Here is a 24,301-nt window from a genome sequence, read left to right as displayed (position 1 = left end):
GGGCCAGGGCGGCGCGCGGAGGGCCCACGCGGGTGACATTCTGACTGGACCGGGTCCCGGGACTGCGCGGGAGGAGGTTGTGGGCGGCGGGCGGAAGATTGGTTTCCAGATCTTCTGATGAGCGCGGTGGAGGGCGTTGGGCTGCGCCCTCCCGGGAGACACTCCGGACGTTTATTATGGAACTGGGGCGGGCGGTGGTCTTCGTTTTGAGGAGGTCAACCACCTTTTTAATTCTTTTGCTTCAGAGTATGGCGGGACTCAGGATGGAAGTCACCAGGACACGGATTTAGATTTGACTGAATGTAAGCATTCAAGCGACGGAGGGTGGTCAACTCCCCTGTTCCCGGGATCAGGCGGCCGCTTGCCAGGGAGGGCTCGGGCTTATCATACCAAGAGCAAAGATTTGGAAATATGTCCCTCCCGATTCGCGGCTGGTCATTTAAAGCCTAAATGTCCTCATGTTTAAAATGTTACGAGTATTTTCCCTGCTGCCTCATGAATTGCAGAGGAGGTCGCATTCGGTAGCAGCACGTGAAAGTACTTTGCACAGTAAGGATAAGAACGGCCGATCATTGTTCATTCCCATTGCAGTGCTACTAAGGGGCTTTCCATACGCATTCTCATTTAATCCTCGCATCAATTCTTTGCGGAAGGTATCATTATCATTATTATTAATTAGCCTCACTGTACAATCAAAGAGACAAGGGCTCAGAGAAATCAAGTGATTTCTCCAAGGTCCCACAGTAGAAAGGAACAGAGTCAGAGCTGGAGTTGTGGCTCAGCAGTGGAGCGCTCCCCTTAGCATGAGCAAGGAAGGCCCTGGGTTCGATCCTCAGCGCCATATAAAAATAAATAAGTAACATAAAGGTATTTTGTGTCCAACTACAATTAAAAAAATACTTTTTTTAAAAAAGAAAGGAGCAGAATCAAAACTTGAATTTAAGGCAAGCCGATACCGGAGCCTATTTGTTCAATACTGTGCCCAAATATTGAGCCCAGTTGCTTAATACAAGCACCCAAATCCAACTCTTCTTTTGTTGTACTCAGCATATTAAAGATCCAACTTCTAATTTGGACAAGATATTGAATTGTGTTTCTTCTAAGTTCAAGAGTGAGACTATCTACTGATAACAATTCCACTAACAGGCTTTCATTATTACAGCTTGATTTCTCTGAGCCTTTACTTTTTAATCTACAAAAGAATTAACATGTAAATATCCCTTGAAAAAAGAACATGGAAACAAGTTGTGTGAGATGGTGTTAAACAATTTACCTCTCAACTGTGCTGCTCAAAATGTGGTGAATGGTCATTTTTTGGTGTTTTTTTAAAATTTTCTATTCATTGTGGTTAAATATTTTGTAAAAGATTTACTAGAAAAATGAAATAAAAAATACAAATCTAGATTTTTATTAAAGACTGCACAATGAAATGACATTTTAATAACTATCATTGGAATAACTGCAACAGAAAAATTAACATCAGTATACATTCACTGAAAGTATGTGTGGTTAATAGAATCCTATGTGGCAGAGTAGATTCTTAATATCCAGGACTTTTTCCATAGTTTCAGTAACGAACTAGCTAAGGAACATTCAACACACCTAGCACCAACTCTCAATCCTGCACTCTAATGGAATGCAAAAGCATAATCAATAGTAAAGAGTTAATAATGACACACCTTTTAATCACTTCAGCAGAATAGAGGCAGTGCCTTCCTCTGTTTCTGTCTTGACAGCCCAGACCCCACCTGCGTGGAGGTAGAATGAAAATCCCAAACTCCCCCTAGGTAGATCAGGCTGCCTGGAGTTAATGTTATTGAACACCCAATGAATAAATCAATAGCAAAGGCACAAAGTGGACATGGAAAATCTATATGTGTGTTACCTCAGTCCATGTTTAGGACTCCAAAGCTTAGATTCAAAGGAGTAAGATTCTCTTTAATTATATAATACCCTGCAAGACAGTGATTAAATCTATGAAGTTTCCAGACACTGAAGTTATCTTTTTCCTAGATCAGAAATTGCATCTCTCTTTTGAATTTTGCAGGATTAATCTCTGACCTACTTTCATCTAATAGCAAACGGGGTTCCCATGGCTTATAGCTATTCACCAGACCCTTGCAAACAAAAATCTATTTGAAAATGAAAATCCATCTTTTTCAAATTTATGCCTTTGCAAATGAAAATCCACTTCTTCGCCTTTTAGCCTTTTGAGTCACATGGTAGCATGACCTCCCTTAAAATTTGCTAACTTAGTGCTGGGGGTGTAGCTCAGTAGTAGAGTGTTTGATGCCCAGCACCAGGATAAAAAAAAAAAAATTAGTAACCTAATGGCAGTTAAATGTCTAATTCATTCAGACCTCCATATCTTTTGTTTCTTTCTTTTTTAAAAAATTTCCAAGTTTATGAATTTTTAAAAATATACACCAAATGATGAAAAATGATGTATATTGCAATTCCCTTTCTGAAACATTTTTAATTGTTAGAACTGGTGTGTGTGTGTGTGTGTGTGTGTGTGTGTAAGCCAGTGATATGGTTAAACATCCTACCATGCTCAGAGAATTCTTCACAAGAATCACCTGATCAATTGTGTTGAGAAAACATAATTTAGATGCATAGTTAAGTTCTCTCCTAGGATAAAATTTATGTGCATTTATTTATATAAATTGTGAATCTCTGATAATTTACCCACTGAAATTTGGTTGCTTTATGTTGAAGTATTTACTGAAGTCAATACACACATACAGTTTTCAATACATACATACAGTTTTCCTGTACAAAGTATATTTGTAAACTGTACACTTATAAATTAAAAGATATATATGTTTAAAGAAGGAGATGGAGATTATAATGGTAGTTCTGCAGTTTCCAGAACTTTGTGCTTAAGACTGCTTAGGACAACAAAAACACATTTAAACCAAATAGGCATCTGTATGACTGAAAAGTGGACTGAACAGAGTGTTCATGTGGATTGTGGATTGTGATCTTTTGGTGTACTTATTTTTTAGCTTTCATGCTGATCTCAACTTTGCCTTTGCTTGCATTTTTCATCCTCATAATCCCTCAGGCACAGCAAAACCTTCCCATCAGTTTCTTGTCTACTGAAAGCCTTTCCAAATAATGCCAACTTCTGAGCATCTGCCTCTTTCACAAATTGTATTACTGTATCCATAGACTGATGTGGAGATTCTTGGCAAAACCATATTTTCAGTACACTAAGGTCAGGTTCACTTATTCAACTAGGATTTCCATCTTCTCTTTATGTGGATTTTCCTGACTTCATGAAATGGTCCTTGGAAGACTCAATGACAGTTTTATTCAGAACTGGTTCCACATAGCTAAGTTAGCTGAAAAGAATTCCAATTGGTGGATATAAGAAGAATTTGTGGTTATTTTTCAGGAAAAGCTCAGAGAGTCTGCTGACTTACTAGCTTTTTCAGAAATCTTTTGCCTTTCAGGCATGTCAGATTCTATAAGCCAGGAGTCTGCTTCTGGCATGTATTTCTACTAGGAGATGCTTCAGTGGGAGAGGAACTACAAAAGGTGGAGGATTCTGGGTACATGGCTTTGCACTTTTGTTTTCTGGTATCTGCTTCTGCTGATTGACTTTTCTCAATGTTCTTAAGGAGTTGGACAGAATATTTTCCCCCAGCAGAGGAGGCAGCTACCACGTCTCCTCTATGGAGGAATTCAAGAACACTTCAGCTCAGAGGGCACAATTTTCATGGGGCTTGCAGGGCCTGCCAGAGCACCACAGCCATGGGGTCTGAATAGGCAACTGTTGGACTCTCTTCTGATTCAGGTAAGCACTGGTATCCCCTGGTTGTTTGCAGAGACAGATTACAGATGTGAACTGTAGTTAACTCAGCAATGTTATCCTTCACCAAATGGAAGAGTCTCTGTCCAACAACTTGACACAAATAGAGATGTAGGAGAACACAAAACTCTTTTCTTCTTTCCCTAATTTTGAGCCTCCTCAAGTATAAATAATGATTTTTTTTTTCAGGGAAGCATTTTCTAGAAACTTATCCTTCTTGGGGAGTGAAGTCTGTAAAGTGTTCCAACCTGTTCACCTGCTGTCCTGATGGCATAAGAGCAGTTCTCTACAGGATCTGCCTTGAACACTGCATCCATCACATGGGAAGAAATAGATTGTGGTTTTGCTAGACTTTCTGTAATAGGAATATTATTTCCTGATGGTTGTAAGACATCTGTCCAGGTACATTATCCAACTGGAAAAATATCTCAAGAATCGTACTTGTAGCAATAGTCAAAATCTCCTCCCTAGCCATCAAATGTAATATGAGCTTTATGTCCTCTTGCACTGCCACAGATTGCCAGGCAGATCAGATAAGGATTCTTTCTGTTGCTTCATTTCATTCTCCTTTTAATGACTTAAGGTTGGCTTCTGTGATCCCTTCTTACAGAATGTTGAAGGTACTATTTCAGATCCATTTAGAGATCATAAAAGGAACTTTGGCCAAGATGATACACTCATCTGGAACCCCAAGGGAGCTGAAGTAATGACCTCCTTTTTACACTTCAAATTCCTAACAATTGTGTGTCCAAGGTTCAAGAGATCTACAAGCTTCCTAAAGTCATTTCCATTGTCACTATATCTAGTGCTAACTATATAAGCTGGCATATGTAATCCCAATAATCATAATTCATGTTGAAGTAATATTGTGACAGTAACATGCTTCCTTTCAAACAAACTGTGAGGTCTTTAGTTGGTGAAATTGTGGACTGACCTGCCGCAGTCTGGCTGGGCACAATCAGGAGCCACTTGTCAAAAGAAACTAACTTTATTTTTATTTTTAGAACCACACACCAAACCACACAGCTCCTCAGGAAAAACCCTCAGAGCCCAACTGCCACCACCGGCTTTCCACAAGCCTCTCTCTCCCACACAAGCTTCTCTCCACCTCCCACAATCCTCCTGCTCTTGAGGCCGATTGGCTGGGTCACGTGGGCGGAGCCAAAAAAGTCCCCCAATGAGCAGCTCCGTGGTCTGAAAGGGCAGGGAAACAGCCCAATGAGCATCACCGCAGAGGAGCCAATCAGCTAGATGTTGCTGGGGCCGCTGTGAGCCAATCATCAGCCGGCAGCTGGTTGCTGGCAGCTGGAAGTTTGCTGGGGCCCCTTGGCTGTGGCTCTCAACACTGACCAAATTACCGTGAAGGATCACAGAAAGATCCAGTCTCTCCCAGTAATTGTTCTACTGGAAATTGTCATTTTGCCCAGAGGATAGTCTTCATTGTCATGCTTGACAGTATGGATCTTTTCCCCATGGGCTCCCTTTTTGGTGTTCTTTCCTCATGGGGCTACAATGGGTGGAGGTTATTTCCCCAGAGTCCAGTCAGCATGGGGACACAGGGCACTGCTACTGTATTTTAGAGCCCAAGGGCAGAGCCCAGACCTAAGTTGTATGCTTTATAAAAGCATCCTTATTGGAGCATCATTGACATACAATAAACTGTGCATATTTAAATATACACTTTGATGTGTGTGTTTTTATGCCCTTGCAACCATCACTACATTCATGGTTATGAGCATAATAACCATCACTCCTCAAAGTTTCCTCATGTTGCTTCCAGTCTCTCCCTTCCAAGCTTCAAACACTTAACACATTGGTTCCAAAAGAAAGTCAGTAACCTCCCTTACCATATTAAAAACAAAGTTGGTATAATCTTGACCTCCATACCAAGGATGGAAATTTATAAAACAAGTATAAACCAGCTTTACTTTGGAGTCTAGATGTGAAAATCCTCAATAATATACAGGTTAATTGAATTCAGCAATTAGGAAAAAAAAAAAAAATATGGCCTTGGCCTTGATGGCAACTTATACTCTTCTTTTTATTCTCCAATATGTCACATTTTTCACTGTCTTTGTTTCATTATTCCAGTTTTGTTTTTTGTTTTTTTTTTCAGTTTCCAACTTTGGTTGATACTCTGATTTTATGCTGACATTGTGGGCAGACTATTTTCTCATACATTCCTAGAGGGAAAATTTGTCCTGGATGAAGAAAGGATGCTAGTGGGTGGTGCTCACCCACATTTTAAAATGAAAGGAATGGAACAATGAAAGACATATTATTCAATCATGATTTGTCTAGGCCCTCCCATTTGTTCACCCTTGAATGGGTTTAGAGAAATGGAAGGGCTAAGTGTAACTTTGTGTCAAAACTCCTGAAAATTAAGGTTACTCTTCAACCTAAAGCTAGGGCCCAACAAATAGTTTCTGTAAAAAGACTTAATTTTCCATATGGCCATCCATGCAGTGTAAGGGTCTGGCGAACGTCGGAGGAAGAGACCACCAAGAGACCAACTCATGCAACAGCAAAAGGGGGTTTATTGAGGATCCAGCGCGCTGGGGCTCCGTGCTCACTCAAGAAGGGAGAGCGGCCCAGAGCCCCGAGCAGGGGTTGAGCAGTGCTTAAGTACACTTTTGGGGGAGGGCGGGGGCTTTGCATACATCAGAGCAAATCATCATGAGGCACGGGAAAATCAAACAACTCTCAAACATGATTAGCACGTTCATTGGCGGGAACAGGTTGGGCAGGAGTGATAGGGCAGTCCTAAGGAGGGGGATACATTCAAACTGATTGGTTTGGGCCCTGAGATGCCTACGTGCCAAGCTGCACAGGGTCTAGGTTATTAAACAACTAAATGGTCAGGGGGAATATCTACTGGGCAGTCCCGGGAATTGTCCTAACAGCTACAGGAATTTCAGGTTTTGAGTGTAGCATAGGAACTTAACAATACCTGGTCCTTTACATTTTAACTCAGGCTTTGCAGCTTAGAAACTTTACAATGCCCAGTCTTTTACACTTTAACTTCAATTTCTTTTACTCTTTCAGCAGCTGTATCCAACATGATTCATGATATTTAGGAATAATACATGACTCCATCTTAACACCCATTTATCAACCAATATTAAGTGTTGACTTAGCACCCAAATTAAATATTAAGGTGAAAATGCTAAATTTCTGGGTCAAGAAGTATATGTATTTTCATCTTAAAACATTATAAAATCAAAGGTTTAATTATGCTATAAGGGATATAATGCTATCAGAAGACTAAAAAGAAAGGTGTAATGAGATTTTGTGGAATGTGTGACAGTAGCACTCATGAAATAACAGCCAGCTTAAAAGTGCTTCCATTGTGGGATAGAACTATTAGGATGAGATGGATTGTGGAACATGACAGATCTAAACTGCTTTACCAAAACAAAGGGACCTGGTGTGGATTAATGGGAAAGTCCATTAGTCAACTTTTTGTTACTAACAAAATACCTGAGACTATGTACAAAGAAAAGAGGTTTATTTAGCTTATGATTCTGGAAGTTCAAGAGGGAAGAGGTTAGTACTTCATGGAAAAGCAAAAATCTTATAAAGAAACAAGGAAAGAGGGAAGTGGTATAGCAAGTTACTAAAAAGTGGGAAAGCAGCATCTAAAAATAATAAATCAGGCTTTGGTATCCTGTGACCCAGAAGATCTGTTTGGTTCAGATTTCATTCTTGCAGATATTCAAGAACATTGTGCCTTGGGGCTGGGGATGTGGCTCAAGTGGTAGCAGTGCTCGCCTGGCATGCGAGCGGTGCTGGGTTCGATCCTCAGCACCACAACAAATAAAGATATTATGTCTGCCGAAAACTAAAAAATAAATATAAAAAAAAAGAACATTGTGTCTTCCCTTAGGGAGAGCCCTCTCACCTGTGTCAAATCATGGTGGATGATAATTGTAGGGGCACATTCAGGGGCAGGCAAATACATCACCAAAAAGGAGAGCTGAGTGGAGCCTGGCTTGGCTTGAACTTTTTTTTTTTTTTTTTGGTAATGGGGATCAAACCACTGAGTCATATCCCCAGCCCTATTTTGTACTTAAATAGAGTCTTGCTTAACACCTTGCTTTTGCTGAGGCTAGCTTTGAACTCTTGATCCTCCTGCCTCAGCCTTCCAAGCCGCTGGAATTACAAGTGTGTGCCATTGCACCTGGCTGTCTTGGGATTTTATAATAATCCTCTGTGGAAATTACCAAAAGGTTGCATTGGAAATATCTTATTTCCTTCAGAGGCTAGCACTCCCAATGACCCAAACTTCCCTACTTTTCTCAAAGTTCTTACCATTTCCACATCACCACACTGAAACAGTTGGGGTTTCTCTAAATTTGAGAGTGACTTCTACATGCTGAGAGTAAAGGCTAAGTGGCTGCCTTCTTGGCCTGATGTGCTCCAAGCAAGCTGAGAGTAGAGACGGTGCCTGTCTAGCACAGGCTAAATAAATCTGCATATCTTCATTTTTCTGCCACTTGTCTCGATTTGCCACCTGTTGAGAGCCATAGTTTAGTCGGAATGACGCCTGGCATTTTGCCAGAGGGAATGCTTTTTTTTTTTTTTTTTTAAATATTTATTTATTTTTTTAGTTATCGGCAGACACAACATCTTTGTATGACACAACATTTTTGTTTTGTATGTGGTGCTGAGGATCGAACCTGGGCCGCACGCATGCCAGGCGAGCGCGCTACCGCTTGAGCCACATCCCCAGCCCCAGAGAGGGAATGTTTTAAAGGTGACCCTGCTCTGGGAATAGGGCGGCTCAGGGATTAGGGCGGATCCTGCTGGGAATAGGGCGGATCCTGCTGCCTTGGGTGCCCACTACTTTGGAGTTCCCATGGAGTTCTCTCGGGGTTCTGTGAGAATTGGTGCGCGGAGCCCGGTGGAGGAAGTGTGTTCCCGGGAAGTGTGGGTAGAGTGCCGTGAGAATTCGGGAATAAAGAGCTGCTGTTTGAACCTACAAGGCTTTGTGGCGGCTCAATTATTTTGTGCCCAGCCAGACTGCGGCAGCCACCTCTTCTCTTTTAGAAGCCCTCCTTGCCCTTAGAGGATATGAAGGTGGAATGTTTAAAACAGAAAATTTCTTCTATCTTCCTTTAAATCTGCCTTTGAATATAACCTATTTTCTACCAATATTTCTGAAGCAGTGAATTGTGGAGTTTAGCTGACAATAGTGTCACCCAGTAATAGGACCAAGCATAGCATAATGGAAAAAGGACAAAATAGTTTGTGCCTGGTCACAGAGAACCCAACAGAATTACCTTATGCCAATTTCCAGGCAATCCCTTCTATAAGAGGCAAGACTGGCCTTTCTGATGTTTATGTCTATAGATTCATTTTTCCTATTGTTAAAGCAAAATTACTCACGTCTCTACTTGAAGATGGTGAGGAAGACTTTATGGGGATGGGGGACTTCTATCATGCATGGGTTTTGCAGTTGGGAAGAGAGATTGGAGTCAACTCTGAATAAAAAAAGGACAACCAAGAATTTACAACCAAGGAGCAGGGTGGGGCTTGGTGGATGGGAAACACCTAGACAAGGAACTCAAGAGGAATATAGATGAAGGCAGGCCAAGATGATAAGATATAGGTAGGGAATGAGGAATTTGATCAAGTATCAATGGAGGGAATTTTTGCTAAACCGACCCAGCAGGATTTTAGCAAACCAAAACTGGCCTAAGTGGGTCAGGAGAGAGCCCAAGATGGGGACCTGAGCGCTTAGGGGCCTTAGGATGCCTTTTGCTAAAAGCAATCACTTCATTTAGGCCTGCAGGTACCCTGAGGGTAACTAAAAGCAGGATAAAGCTTGACATCTCTGCCTCATTTTGTATCAGTCTTCATTATTATCTTAAACTTTGGGTTGATCTGCTAGCTCTGCACGTAGGCATGTTAATCATTTAAGGAGTGTTTATCTAAAAACTGGTAATATGAGGTTTATTAGTCCTAAATTTACCTAATCTATCTCATCCTCCTTCAAGACTGAGACAAGATTTGCAGACATTCGGCCAATTTTACAGCATCAGACCCTTCTAGGATTCACAATTGCTCCCTTCCAGGATCACAGGTCTGATAGCTAAACATCCTGAGCAACAAGTGCAAAGTGTCCCCTTTGAGTGATAGACTTCTCCAGCACCACCTCACAGATCCCAAAGTGAAATAATAATCAAACAGAGCAGTTTGACCAAAACTGCTTAATTATGTAAACCTCTCACACATATCCAATTCCCTTGAACCCCCTACCACCTTCCCAATTCTTCCACCATTTAAACCTAGCACCCCTGAAGACAGGGCTGAATCTCACTTTGTTTTCCTAATATGGCCGTATCAATTAGTTCCCTTTCCTGCTTTTCATTATTTCTTTTTCTGTTTGTTTTTGGAGCAAGTGGAGGGACCTGTTTTGTTGGGAGCCCCACAGTCAGGCCACTGGTTCAGGACTCTAGTAACATTAGGCCAAGGACAGTATATATTCTTCCAAATTTGATTGTTGGCATGTAGGGAATTTGGGAAATTCACATTGTTGCATGTATTTTAAATTTATTCTTTTTTATTGTCAAGTAGTACTCCATTATATGAATTAACTACTTTATTATATGAATTAATTATATAAATTAACACATCTCCCTGGTTTAGTCTTTTATGAATAAAACTACAATAAACATTTATGTGAATGTGTATTATCATATCACATAATGTGGGTAAATACACAGAAGTTGAACCATCTACATTAAAAGGCAGGTATAAGATTATGTTTTTACTATATTGCCAGTTTTCCAAAATGGTTCTATTTTACCCTCCCACCAGGACTGGAGGAGAATGCTGGTTGCTCCATGTCCTTACTGGAACTTGGTATTGGGTGTCTTTTTAATTTTGAGAATTCTTAAAATCAGGTAGTACTATCACATTTGGTTTAATTAGCATTTCCCTAATGATTGATAATGTTGAGTACATTTTTATGCAGACTGACTTTTGTTAAGTGTTAGTTCCATTCAATGCCCATTTAAAATAGATTTAGCTGTCTTTAAAATTATTGAATTGTATAAGGGTCTGGCGAACATCAGAGGAAGAGACCACCAAGAGACCGCGGCTCATGCAACAGCAAAAGGGGTTTATTGAGGATCCAATCCAGCATGCTGGGGCTCCGTGCTCACTCAAGAAGGGAGAGCAGCCCAGAGCCCAGAGCAGGAGTTGTGCAATGCTTAAGTACACTTTTGGGGAGGGCGGGGACTTTACATACATCACAGTCTCCTTTAACAAATCATCATACACTGTGGGAAAATCAAACAACAACTCCTAAACATGATTAGCACATTCATTGGCGGGAACAGGTTGGGCAGGAGTTATCACTCCAGTTCTAAGGGGGGAGGTACATTCAAACTGATTGGTTTAGGCCCTGCGATGTCTACGTGCAAAGTCACACAGAGTCCTAGGTTATCAAACAACCAGATGGTCAGGGGAAATATTTACTGGGCGGTTCCAAGTATTGTCTTAACAGCTACAGGAATTTCAGGTTTTACATGTAGCATAGGAACTTAACAATACCTGGTCCTTTACATTTTAACTCAGGCCTTGCAGCTTAGAAACTTTACAATGCCTGGTCTTTTACACTTTAACTTCAATTTCTTTTACCCTTACATTGTTAGAGCTGTTTATATAGTTTGTGTATTATGTGTGTGTGCACCTACACCCCATGCTCCATCTATATCTTGCCTTTTCATTAAGTTACATTTGCTGAGCACAACTCTTACATTTTTTGGCTGAGGTTCTGTTGTCCTGTTGTAGTGTCACAGAGCAAAAGTTACATGTAGAGAAGACTTTCCAATGTGTCCTCTAAGGACATGAATCTAAGGAGTAGAGCAAAGCCCACTACTGGGCAGGGATTAAAATGTTAACCAAATGCACAGTAACTACCAAGCATGTGCTGATTTGTTTTAACACAGAAGTTTGTAAGTAAGATATTATCTGTATGTGTATGGAAGTGATTGTTAGTTGACAAAACTGAGGTGAAGCTTTCAAGAGTGCCCCCTCCCCCAACCTGTTGTAACTTCTGCCTGGAAGGTCGGGGAATGTGTAATTTACTGCTGGGAAAAAAGAGAAACATGACTTATTTTGAGGGAGTCCCAGTATCCTTGGAACTTCTGATTCTTGTTGGTCAGCTGTGTTCTTGTCAGTCAGACTACATTTTGCATAAGTCCTGTGGAACTGGGTCACCTGGGACAGTGAGCAGGTTTCTAGTTTGACCTAATGGAAGAGCTTACACCAAGGCTCAGGGTCAGAACCTTCCAGGAGACTAGAAGGGAGGGTGTGCAGCCGTTCCTAGTCAAGAACTTGAGAACAGATAAGCTAAATATGCCCCGAATCCATCAGTTAACTGAGTGCCTGAATATGACAACTTCATTAAACATGGAGCAGGAAGAAAAATGGAAGAAGGCTGGGCATGGCGGCCCACACCTGTAATCTCAGCAACTCCGTGGGCTGGGGGAGGAGAATCACAAGTTCCAGGCCAGTCTCAGAAATTTAATGAGGCTCTAACTGTTATGAGGAGCCGCTTCAATTCACTCTAAGTCTGAATTTAAATCAAAGAGAGCTTCATTTACCTGGCCAGGGACTGTCACCCACCCTAGAACCTGAAGCTCTATGGGAGAACAGCAATTTTCAGGCCCGTGTCTTTGAAAATTGAAGGACAAAAGCCACAGCTCAAGGACTTTTCCTGGCGTCACTCGAGTAAGCCAATCATAGAAGCTAGGAAAATAGTTAACTAGCAGGACCTTCAAGCCCTAAGCAGGACTGGAATTTTCCAGTTAGTAAGCAAGCAAGTTACAAAAGCAAAAAAAAAAAAATGCAATCAGCTTGCAACTCAGTTAACCGCATCTTGGGTCGGAGCAGGTGTTAGACAACTGTATCCTCAGTTCAAGCAGGTGGTTAGCAAGGACGAGAGTCTACTTCAAAGTCTTGGGTCACCAAGACCACCATATCCTGGGTTGAGTACATTGTGTAGGGTACAAAGTACAGAAAATAATATAAGAAATCAGCTTTCATTTCAGTTTCTCAGAAACTGCTCTTGTAAACTTTTTTATATAGAAGATAGCAATATAGATAAGACATTGCTTTATAATGTCTTATCTTACTTATCGAAATCTTATATATATAATCTATGTATATATTTTTACTAATCTATAACCTATAACTTATACTCTTATTGATTGTGTTTCTCAGTTCACTCCTCAACATTAGCAACTTAGGGAGCTCCTGTCTCAAAATAAAAAATAAAAAAGGCTGGGGCTGCTGCTCAGTTGTAAAACACCCCTGGGTTTCATTCCTAGATACCCCCACCCCCCACATAAAATGGAACAGGGCAGGAACCTGCACCATGGGATGCCAATTTCCATTACCCTTCAAACCTATCAATTGGATCCATCAAAACAGAAAAAGGATGGGTGCATCAGCTTGGTTATCACCCAGGGGCTGTTCTGTGAGCCCAAAGTCAGGACCCATATTCCTGGGGGCTTGCTATATCCCTATACCAAAAAGCTATATTTACATGGGGTGCCCCAGGCAGAGACTCAAAAAGAGGTGGTTGATCCACAAACAACCACTGAAGCACTAATAAAGACAAGGAGGCCCTTTGAGCTGTTAAAGGACAGATCCAGATCCACAGGGCTAGCACCCATGTTTAGGACAACTAGTGAGGATGGTGTCCACACCTGAAAGAAACCTGAGAAATGTGCCACGCCTCCCTTGCCACACCCAGCCAGACCGAGGTCCTGCTCCCAGTCTAGAACCAGGCTGCAGGTGTCTGGTTCTAGATTTTAGAGGCCCCTCACTCTCCAGCCCTACCCTTTAGGTAGGGGGGGCAATCTGAAGAACCTCTGTCCCCTGTGTCTTCTGAATTCCAACAATAACATGACTTTACAACAGCCATGACGACACACTGCAGCCACCCCTCAGCGCAGCTCAGACTGCCTTAACTGCTTGATCTGAAACAGAATTAAAACCCTCAGCTGCCTCTGGTGACAACAGCAGAATGAAGGTATCTGAAAGGAAAGTGAGAAAGCAATGAAAGGAAAGTGACCACAACACTCGGAGCGACCAAGAGATCTTTATTACAGCAGTGAGAAAGAGAAGAAAAGAGAGGGGGGAGCCCAGCAGGAGAAGGTGTTTATAGCCTTTTGCTGTGCTGCCTAAATCTAACAGGGTCTCTGGGTTTGCAAGCTGCCTTGTTGGCATAAGGGGGGTTGAGTGTTCAGCCTTGTGTGTGTGGGGGTTTGAACATTAGGACTTGAGGCAAACAGGCGATAAAGAACCAGAGAGAGGGGGGTTTGAGTGCCCAGGTTATCCTGCAGCTAACATTCGCTCAGCCTGCCCTGCACCTAACATTCCTCCCTTTTTGTTTTTCTAAGTGATGTGGGGGAGGCGTGGGACCTGCCTGGGAGAGTGGAGGAATGTTCTGGGACAGGCCTGGGAACACCAGGGCAGCTAGAAATAACACCCAGTGGCTATAGACAGTTATCTCAGCAGGGGTCAAGTCCACAAAAGTTCCTTGAAGCCTTAAGTCATCAATGGCATCAAACCATTCCTGAGTGGAGGAGATCCTTGGTATCAGCCACTGGTCCTGTCGTAGGGACTCTAGGAAGTATTGAAAGTGTTGTCTCCACATGGCGTCACCAGCACCTGAAGAGGATCAGAGCGAGTAAAAACAGAATGAGGATTAAAGCAAAGGTCAGTTGGGGCAGGAGTTCCACACTGGGGGACTAACAGGGAAGAGGCCAAGGGCCATGAGGAGGTTTAAAAGGGCATAAAGTTTCAAAAATCGGGGATGACAGGCTAAGAGGTCTCTGGGTGCATTGTCTCTCATTGTCCGATGGCCGTTGTTTTGAGCTCGTGGGTTTTGGAGAACCACCTGAGCCAGCAAGGTGACCTGTCTCTGGAGGGAGGAGAGTGACTCCGCTGTAGCATCTAGAGCCGCTTGAAGCTTTTTGAGAAGGTCATCTTTAGTCCAGATAGAGCGCCCTGTAGCTCCTCCTGGTACTCCAGCCACTGCTACAGTTGCAGCTATGGAGATTCCTATCAAAATAGGCAGAAAGGCTGCACGCTTACTGCGTGGGGAATTAGGGTGAGGGAGTAAGAGTTCAAACTCTGCGGTGGTATATAAAGTAAGTTGGGGGGTTACTTGGACAATGAAATAGGGAGCAGTTACATTGTCAGAGATGGAGGTCATTAAGGTGCCTTTACACCAAAGAAGGTCAGTCTCCAGGGTTTGTGTATTTGTTTGTAGAAGCAATGGTGTAACGTGAGCATCTGTCGTGTTGGGTGTGTGATGAAGGGCTAATGCAGAGCCATTGGGGCAAGGGAGAGGAACTGGTGTTACTGGGTGTGGGTTCCCACAAAGGGACATTTGAGGCAGGTTGCATTTTAGTGCCGGTGGAGGAGAGATCATATGAGAAGTCGAGGGGGAGTGTGGCCAGGAGGGGCCTTTCCAGGGAGGCACAAAGAAAACAGTTTTGGGGATTTAGGGTGGGGACTATCGTGTTTAGAAATGTCAGTTTGTCTTGGATGATTTTGATCCAAGTATGGATCTGAGAACCGGGTTTGGAGGGGTCTGAGGAGGAGGGACCTTGGAGTTCCTCTATCTGCCTAGTTAGGACCTTTTCAGAGTGCTATATCTGAGGTTAAGATTGTTGACCTGGATGGGGCCTGTGCTACTATGCTTCTCCCTATCCATAAATATCCAGAGGGTTTGGTCTGGTAGTTAGCCCAAAAGGCAGCGCCTGTGACTGCTGAGGCCCATCGTGGGTGGTCCGGATCATAGATTTTTAGTGCAAATGGTATTTTCACCATCTGCCCTGTGCTCTAGCCTCTTGCCAAGTCTCCTTAGGTACTATATGGAGCATACTGGTATCCTGTCATAGTGATGGATTTTACATGACCAGTAAGGACAGCCTTTATAAGTGTCTGGCCACCATTTGCAGTAATCTTGGTCTGATCAAATAGAAAGCAGAGATGGGTCCTATTGAGGCCATTTTGTAGAACTGAGAATTTGCAAGATAAATGATAATGGGGGCAGTTGAGTTGAGGAGCATATCATAAGTGGCAATTTGTTCAGTTTTTGATATGAATCCATCCTTCCATTGATCAACTACTGTGACTCTCCATATGTAGGATCCGAAGGAAATATGGAAAAAGGAGGTATAGGCTAAGAGGAGGTGAGGGAGGTGGACCCGGATCTGGAAGTTATTCATCGCTTTGGGGGGACCTGGTGAAACAGAGTTTCAGTGGGTTGATGGGAGAAAGGCTGCAGGCATATGCTGGTGAAGAAAAAGAAGAAGAGGTGTCCGCAGACTCAGGTTCAGGAACTGATGCAGGTTTTAACCTGGAAACGTGAATCCAGAGGGTTAGCTTTGTTGGAGACTCCTGAAGCCTCGTGGCAGTGGGGGTACATAGGGTAACTTGTAGGGGGCCTTCCCATTTTGGTGACAAGGGAGAACCTTGGTGTTGTGGGGGAGAGAAAAATACCCAGGCTCCTGGCATCAGGGGAAAAGAAGCATGGGACCTCTGTGGGTAAAAGGGAGAAGAGGGAAAGAGAGACTTTCTGGTAGAGTCCATGGAGAAGCTATGACACCAGAGGGAAGGGCAGGATGGCCATACATGACCTCAAATGGGGTGAGAAGGGTGGGTTTCCTTGGTAATACTCTGAGTCGAAATAAAGCAAGGGGAAGGAGTTTGGTCCAATCTAGGTGAATCTCAAGGGTAAGTTTGGTTAAAATTTCTTTTATTGTTCGGTTGGTACGCTCCACCTTTCCAGATGATTGTGGGTGATAAGGAATGTGTAGGTGCCATGGGATGTTAAGGGCTTTAGTAATATGCTGTGTAATCTGAGAAATTAATTCGGGTCTGTTGTCAGACTGAAAAGAGGTGGGTATTCCAAATCTGGGTATAATCTCAGAGACAAGGATAGAGGCGACTGTGGTAGCCACTTGTTGGCAGTGGGGAAGGCTTCAACCCATCCTGAGAAAGTATCTACTAGAATTAGTAGGTATGTAAGTTTGCAGACTGCTGGCATGTTGGTAACATCTAGCTGCCAGTCGGCTGCTGGAATGTGGCCCTGTGCTTGATGTGTGGGGAAGGTTCCAGGTTTCAAAGGAGTTTGAGGATTTGTTCTTTTACAGATGGAGCAGTTAGAAGTTAGCTGTTGCAGAAAGTGAATATCCTGGGACTGAGTGTGAGAAACGAGCTTGTAAAAGCTCTGAGGCTTTGGGAGTTAGTGTGAAAGATGGAATAGAGGTATGAGAGCAAGGATCAGGCTGACACTGGGGATTTGGGTTGTGGGATAACAGGTGCTAGGGTACAATATGGGGCAAGGGCTGCTAGTCGGGCTTCCAGATCATCCCTTGAATTGACTCTTGTGACAGGTGAAGAGTCATGTTGGTGTGAGCGACAGTGTGTGATTCTGATTTCAGTGGGAAGGAGTGAAGCTCTAAGGAGATGAGTGATGAGCTTAGCATTGGTGATTATGGAGTCCCCAGTTGTAAGGAGTCCTCTCTCTTTCCATATGGCAGAATGAGAAAGGATTATGTGATAGACATATTTAGAGTCTGTGGATAAATTTAGGGAATGGTCAGCTGTCAGGTGGAATGCCCTAGAGACAGCTATTAATTCAGCTTGCTGGTTGGTGGTATGCGGAGGCAGGGATTGTGCCTCCACTGTAGAAAATTTTGTGCCAAGTGGGTCAGTCAGGGAGATACTAGCATGATCCTGGTTGGTGATGGCCATCTAGTGTGAAGGTGCTGCCATCACCAAACCAGGTGTAAGTGGCATCAGGCAAAGGCCCTTCATGGATATGAGTGGGGCAGGGCATACGGTTTTCAAGGCAGTGGTGGGAGGAAGGTGCTTTAGTCTTGGGAAGAAGAGTGGCTGGGTTTAAGGCTGAGCAGGCCTTAAAGGAAATGGAGGGATCGTAGAGGAATGAGACCAGAGGGGAAAGGATGCGGCAAGGGGGAAGGGTCTGTAAGCCTTTGTAAGTGAGAAGATCCTCTAGAGTGTGAGGGGAAATGATAATAGTTTGTGCTCCAAAAGTCAGTTTTTTTGTTTCCTGTAGTAAAATGTGTGCTGCATCTGGAGCACGCAGGCATGGAGCCTGCCCCCTAACAGTCAGATCCAGCTGTTTGGATCCTAAGCAACAGGAGGGAGGGTGGGCCCTTTATTCTGACCTAATGCTCCAAGGGCTAAGCCTGTTTTTTCATGAACATAAAGAATAAAGGTTTGTTGGAAGTCCTGGAGATGTAGGGCTGGTGCTTCAAGGAGGGCTTGTTGTATGGAGAGAAAATGAGATTTAGGTGATGAGGGAAGGGCTCCTGTTTGTCCCCCTTGGCCATTTCATAAAATAGTTTGGCCAGGAGTGAGAAGTTGGGAATCAAGTCCTAAAATATCCTGCTAGACTCAGGAAGGATAGGATTTCCTCTTTAGTTTTTGGGATGGGGTAGTCATGAATTAGGGCCTTTCGATCTAGAGTGATTGCCTTGGAATCTTGGGAGAGTTGGACTCCAAGGTAGGAGATCTGGGGTTGTGATAATTGTACCTTTTGGGGAGACACTCGGTAACCCTTGTCAGCCAGAAAGTTAAGAAGTGTGTTGGTATCAGTCTTGGAAATATTGAGGGAGGGACTGCAGAGGAGTAAGTCATCTACATATTGGAGGAGAGTTGAAAGAGAGAGGTTGAGGCCCTTTAGATCAGCAGATAATGGCCGACCAAAGATGTGTGGGCTGTCTCTAAAGCCTTGAGGGAGAACAGTCCACGTTAATTGCTGAGATTGTTGAGTATCTGGATCTGTCCAGTTAAAGGCAAAGAGGTCTTGGGAAATTGGGGCCAAAGGAATGGTGAAAAAGGCATCCTTTAAGTCTATAACAGAAAAATAGGAAGTTGAGCCTGGAATAGGGGACAGGAGAGTATATGGGTTTGGAACTAGTGGGTGGATGGGTTTGACTGCCTCGATCACGAGATGAAGATCCTGGACCAAGCACTAAGTCCCATTGGGTTTCTTGACTGCAAGAATGGGAATATTATATGGTGAATGTGTGGGTCTAAGAAAACCCTTTTGGAAGGCTAGAAATGATGGGTTGTAGTCCCTTTTTGACTGGACATTGGTAGGGGACATTGAGGCTTGTTTGGAATGTGCTGGATGTTTTTTAAGTGGATCTCAACTGGGGAGCATGGAGCCAAGGATGGAGTCTTGGTGTCCCAGACAAATGGGTTTACTTGATCTTGTGGAAGTGGAAGGTAATGGTTTGATGTAGCCTGTAGGGCAGCCATGGCTATAATTGAGGGGAGGGAGGATGATGAAGACAGTGGAAAGGGAATCATGGCTTAAACTTAGAAAGAATATCTCTGCCCAAAAGGGGGATGGGGCATTGGGGCATCACCAGGAAGGAGTGTGAGAATGGGTGGCCTGAAAGTAAGCAGGGTAGGGATGGGATGGTTCTGGGATATATTGTTTGTCCACCTACTCCAACAATAGGGGACTGAGAGGGAAGTAAGGATCTCCAAAACTCCTGTAAGACCGAGAATGTTGCTCCGGTGTCTATTTAAAAAGGATTTTGTGACCATCAACGGTCATTTGGACCCTGGGTTCCAGCATGGTGATCGGACTTGTTGGGACAGGAGTCTTGAGGCCCCATCAATCATCGATAGCCAGTCCCACGAGGTTATGGGGGCTCGGGCCTGGCCGTGCACCCTTTCAGGTACTGGGACAGTCTGAAGCCCAGTGGCCCATCATGGAACATTTTGGGCAGGGTCTGGTAGGTGGCCTTGGATTGGGGAAGCCCTGCTCCAATGTCCTTCTTGTCCACACTTAAAGCAGGCCCCAGGAGGTTCTGACCTCGGGGGATGGACTCACGACATAGGAGATGAGTTTTGGGGGCCCACGGAGGGCCTGAGCCAGCATTTGGCACTTTAGGCGTTTAGCCTTTTCATCTCGGTTATGATAGACCTTGAAAGCAGTAGCAAGAATCTAGGTCTGGGGAGAGAGGGGGCCACGTTCTAATTTTTTAAGTTTGATCTGAATATCAGGAAAACTTTGGGCAAAGAAATAAGTCATCAATAACTGTCGGCCGTCAGGGGTTTCTGGGTCCAAATTAGTGTACTGCAGGAGAGCCTTAGTTAGGCAGTCCAGAAAGGCTGATAGGTTCTCATGTTTATCTTGGATAATTTCCTGAAGTTTTTCAAAACTGACTGCTTTCTGGGATGCTCTTTTTAGGCCTGATAGAATACAAGTGGTGAAATGATCTCGGTTTGTGATGCCGTTGCTGGTGTTGTAATCCCGGGGGGATCTTGGTCTGGGACTGCTTGGGGCCCAATGAGATGTGCCGGATTGGTCTGATGGATCTCATCTGCATGAGTGTAAGCCTATTCCCAAACCTGTCTCCACTCCTCAGGAAGTAAAGTATTGGAGAGGATCATATAGACATCATGGAAGGTGAGGCTGTAGGCTTGTGTTAAATATTGGAATTCTTTGGCATATAGGACTGGGTTGGTAGTATATAAGCCTAGTTGTTTTTCAATTTGGGAAAGGTCAGCCATAGAGAAGGGGACATGTACTCTGACAATACCTTCAGTACCTGCTACCTCATGCAAGGGGGCAATGATCTGAGGAAGGGTGGTGGTTTGGGTTTTTGATCTAGTAATTGGAAGGGAGAAAGCAGGTTGTTGATGCAGGAGTGACGGTGGAGGGGCTGGGGCAGAGGGTGAGGGTGAGGACCTATTCAAAGGAGGCTACAGGGTGGGGGTTCATCAGCAGGGTCAAAAACACTGGATGAGTCCCGAGGAGGAGAAGGTTGGGGATCTGTGGTTGGGGCGGGGGGTTGGTTTGTAAGCTAAAAGAATTTGTGAGGTTTGCAAGAGGTGCAGAGAGCAGGATTGGATCAGAGTAAGAAGAAAGCTTGAACATAAGAGATTTCTACCCATTTTTTCAAACCCTCACAGTAGTTGTAAAGATCCCTTAGAATAGAGGGATCTAAAGACCCAAATGGGGGCCATTTGCTTTGGTTGTCTAGGGGATAAGTGGGCCAAGCCTAGGTGCTATATTTGATCAGTTTTGGGAGTTTGATATCTGGTGCCAAGGAGACGGTCTTGAGGTTGTCTAAAAGGCATTGTAAGGGAGAGTCTACCAGTAGAAAGGACACATTACCCATGTTGCAAATGTAGTATAAGGGAGAGGGAAGGAACTGATTTATTGGCAAAAGGGGCGTCCCCACTAGAGCCAAAAATCAGACAGTGCCTAGTGGCAGGTTTGAGCTGCAGAGATTGGTCGTTACAGAATCCTGACAGACGAGGCTCCCATCCTGGATGGGGCCAGAGCCATGGGAGACCTTGGCCAAAGCTTTTTGGGACCCCTCTTGGAGGGGCTGGAGTCTCCCAGGGCAGGAGAGAGGAGGGAGGAAGGGGGGAGGAAGGGGAGAGGAAGCATATCTCTAGCGGCCGAGTCTTAAGGTGAGAGGACTTTATGAGGGCCACCGAGACCATGAAGGTCTGGGTGGGGTGTGATCTTTGGTTCCCGTTATGTGTCCCCTAAGGTTACACAGTCCTTTGAGAGTGCCCTATAAAGTCTATGCTGGGGAAGGGGACGGGAAATAATTTTGAACCCAAGAGTCAAATCTGCCAGAGGAGGGAGTCCCTGAGGACCACCGTGGCCTTGAAGGCTGTGGTGGGGTGCTTTCCTCCCCACAGGTGGGCAGAGAGGTTTGCCGGACAATCAACGGTCAAATCCTCCTGACACCACCATTGGGTTTAGGACTCCAGGAAGGGGAAACTCACCAATCGAAGGCCGGTGGTGGATGGAGTTCTGGCAGTTGAGAAAATGGGTTCAGGTTGTCCGGTGAGTGGCACTTCCGAAGGAAAAGGGACCCAAAAGTGGGTTTTCACCCACTTCCTGGGTTTTGGCACCAGATGAAAGCAAAGTGACGACACTCGGAGCGACCAAGAGATCTTAACTGAAGCAGCGAGAAAGAGGAGAAAAGAGAGAGAGGGAGCCTGGCAGGAGGAGGTTTTTATAGCCTTTCTGCTGCGCTGCCTAAATCTAACAGGGTCTCTGGGTTTGCAAGCTGCCTTGTTGGCATCTGGGGGGTTAAGTGTTCAGCCTTGAGCGGGAGGTTGACTGTTCAGCCTTGAGCAGGGGGGGTTGAGCATTCGGACTTGAGGCAAACAGGCGATAAAGAACCAGACAGAGGGGGGTTTGAGTGCCCAGGTTATCCTGCAGCTAACATTCATCAACCTGCCCTGCACCTAACAAGCAAGAGATGGGGGAGCGAGAAATGAAGGACAGAGACCAGGCAGAGATCCACACGAAAGTTTATTTGTCGAAGTTGACAAACTCTATCTCTCTATAGGAGAGAGAGGCTTGAGATGCTAGGATGTTGAGCTTTTGGGGAGTGGGGGTTTGGAGTTGTAGCTGTGGTACTACGGGATGGGCTTGGGTGCTTGCATCAGAGCTAGGCGGGTGGGAATAGCATGGCATTAGCTCTTAGGGTTATGGGACCATGGGGTAGGTCACTAATGGGGGTGGGGGGAGTTCAGGGAAAGGAAGTACAGGGAAGTGAAACTTATAAGATGGCCACTCGAATGTTAAATCAATACCCTAAAGTATCTATAATTAAAGATGGAGCTACTGAGGAGGCAGAAGGTGATGGTCTCAATAGCTAGGCACAATGGCACTCGCCTAAAATCCCAGTGACTTTGGAGCCAGAGGATCACAAATTCAAAGCCAGCCTCAGCAGCCTGGTGAGGTCCTAAGCAACTTGGCAAGATCCTAATTCAAAAATTTAAAAGGGCTGGGGATGTAGCTCACTGGTAGAATGCCCCTGGGTTCAATCCACAGTAGCAAAAAAAAAAAAAAAAGTGACAGTCTAAATGTTTAAAAGTGCTCTCATTCACATGTAGAATCTAAAATGGTTGGTCTCTCAGGATTCGAGAACAGAACTGTGGTCCTAGAGGGTGGGAGGGAGGCTGGTCCACTTACTAAGTTACAGGTACACAGGAAGAGTAAGTTCTGGTGTTCTGTTTATTTCTAAGATATTGGTTGTGGAACTGGTGCCCTCTAAAGCAAAGAGGGTATGGGAGAGTGACAATAGCTAACAATGATGTGTATTTCAAAATATATGAAAAAGAGGATTTTGAATATTTTCACTGCAAAGAAACGATGTTTATAGTGATGACTATGCTAATTGCCCTGATTAGATCGTTACACAGTGTAAACATGTATTGAAACATTATACCGCATCTCATAAATATGTATGATTTTTATGTACCAAGCAAGAATAAAACTTTAAAAAACTTCAAGTCAAAAGAATCTGGCCATGTCTCTGTTTGCATTACCTCTTAGAACTCGATCACATGGTAATTATTTCTAAGATGTTGGTTGTGCAACTGGTGCCCTCTAAAGCAAAGCATTGAAAGAATTATGAAACCCGAAAAATAGCATCCACAATCTTGTTAAGCCTCAGATTTTAAATTTGTGAATTCACTATTAATAATGATATGGTCTTATTGATTTGGGGACTTCTTTATGAAAATTGTTATGTGATTGAATTGGTGCTCTGTGTGGTATGGAGTAAGACAAAGAAAAGCCCCTGATATCTAAGGTCATCAGTTATGCTCGAGGACAGGCCTGCAGCTCCACAGTGCTAAAAAATAATGTTACAAGATGGAAGGGCAATCATTTAAATGAATTATCCTTAGGTACAAGTTCATATATGAGAGTGCACATATGTTTGTTACCTAAGAAAGTTGCAAAATAAATTGCAGACACCTGTAAGATTTATTAAAAATCTCAGCATGCATACTATTCATTGCCTGAAGTTCAATATTTTTATATTATTTGCAGATTTTTTTCTTCAGAGGTGACATTTACACATAAGGAAATGTATAAATCTTAATTAAACACTCACTGAGTTTTGATAAAAGCATACATCTAAAATCCTACTAAAATATTGAACAATACTGTTCTATGAAAATATAACGTGAGCTACAAATATAATGTTAAATCTTCTAGTAGCCAAGTAAAGGGAAACTGATGAATTTTATTAACTAATATATTAGCTAAGCAAAAAAAATATTAGCATTCAACATGTAGCCGATAGTAAAATGTTTTAATGAGACATTTTACATTTTTTCTTCTCCATGAAGGCTTCAAAACCTGGTGTGTATTTAACACTTAGAACTCATCTGCTTTCAGGCTGGTCACGTTCCAAATGCTCAGGAGGACTTGGGGCTGGCGGTCCAGTGTTGGACAGGGCAGATGTAGAATGTTGCCATTCCCTAGGGAGGGCCCTCATGCCCATTTCGGTCATTCCCCATTCCCACTGTATGCAGAGAGATTTTCATGACTCCCCCCAACCATGGTTCAGTTCTGCTTGTCCCAGCATTTCATATAAATGGAACGATACTGTACAGAGGTAGTCTTTTTGGCCTGGCTTCTTT

General features: G+C 43.6%; 1 long non-coding RNA gene across 3 annotated transcripts in view; it reads left to right on the top strand.

Moving 5' to 3' along the window:
- The window catches only part of LOC107139421, a 5,194-nt gene extending 449 nt beyond the window's left edge, over positions 1 to 4,745 (top strand). Inside the window, exons 1-4 of one of the 3 annotated variants that reach the window (XR_007348888.1) lie at positions 1 to 76; positions 246 to 302; positions 3,627 to 3,802; positions 4,007 to 4,745. This is a non-coding gene — a long non-coding RNA (uncharacterized LOC107139421). The other 2 variants (XR_007348889.1, XR_001503141.2) reach the window with 2 other exon arrangements.
- Positions 4,746 to 24,301: the final 19,556 nt, after the last annotated feature.

This window comes from Marmota marmota, unplaced genomic scaffold, assembly GCF_001458135.2.
Source record: "Marmota marmota marmota unplaced genomic scaffold, marMar, whole genome shotgun sequence".
NCBI lineage: Eukaryota > Metazoa > Chordata > Mammalia > Rodentia > Sciuridae > Marmota > Marmota marmota.
The sequence above is the reverse complement of the archived record's forward strand: the minus strand, read 5'-3'. Positions and strand labels throughout refer to the sequence as shown.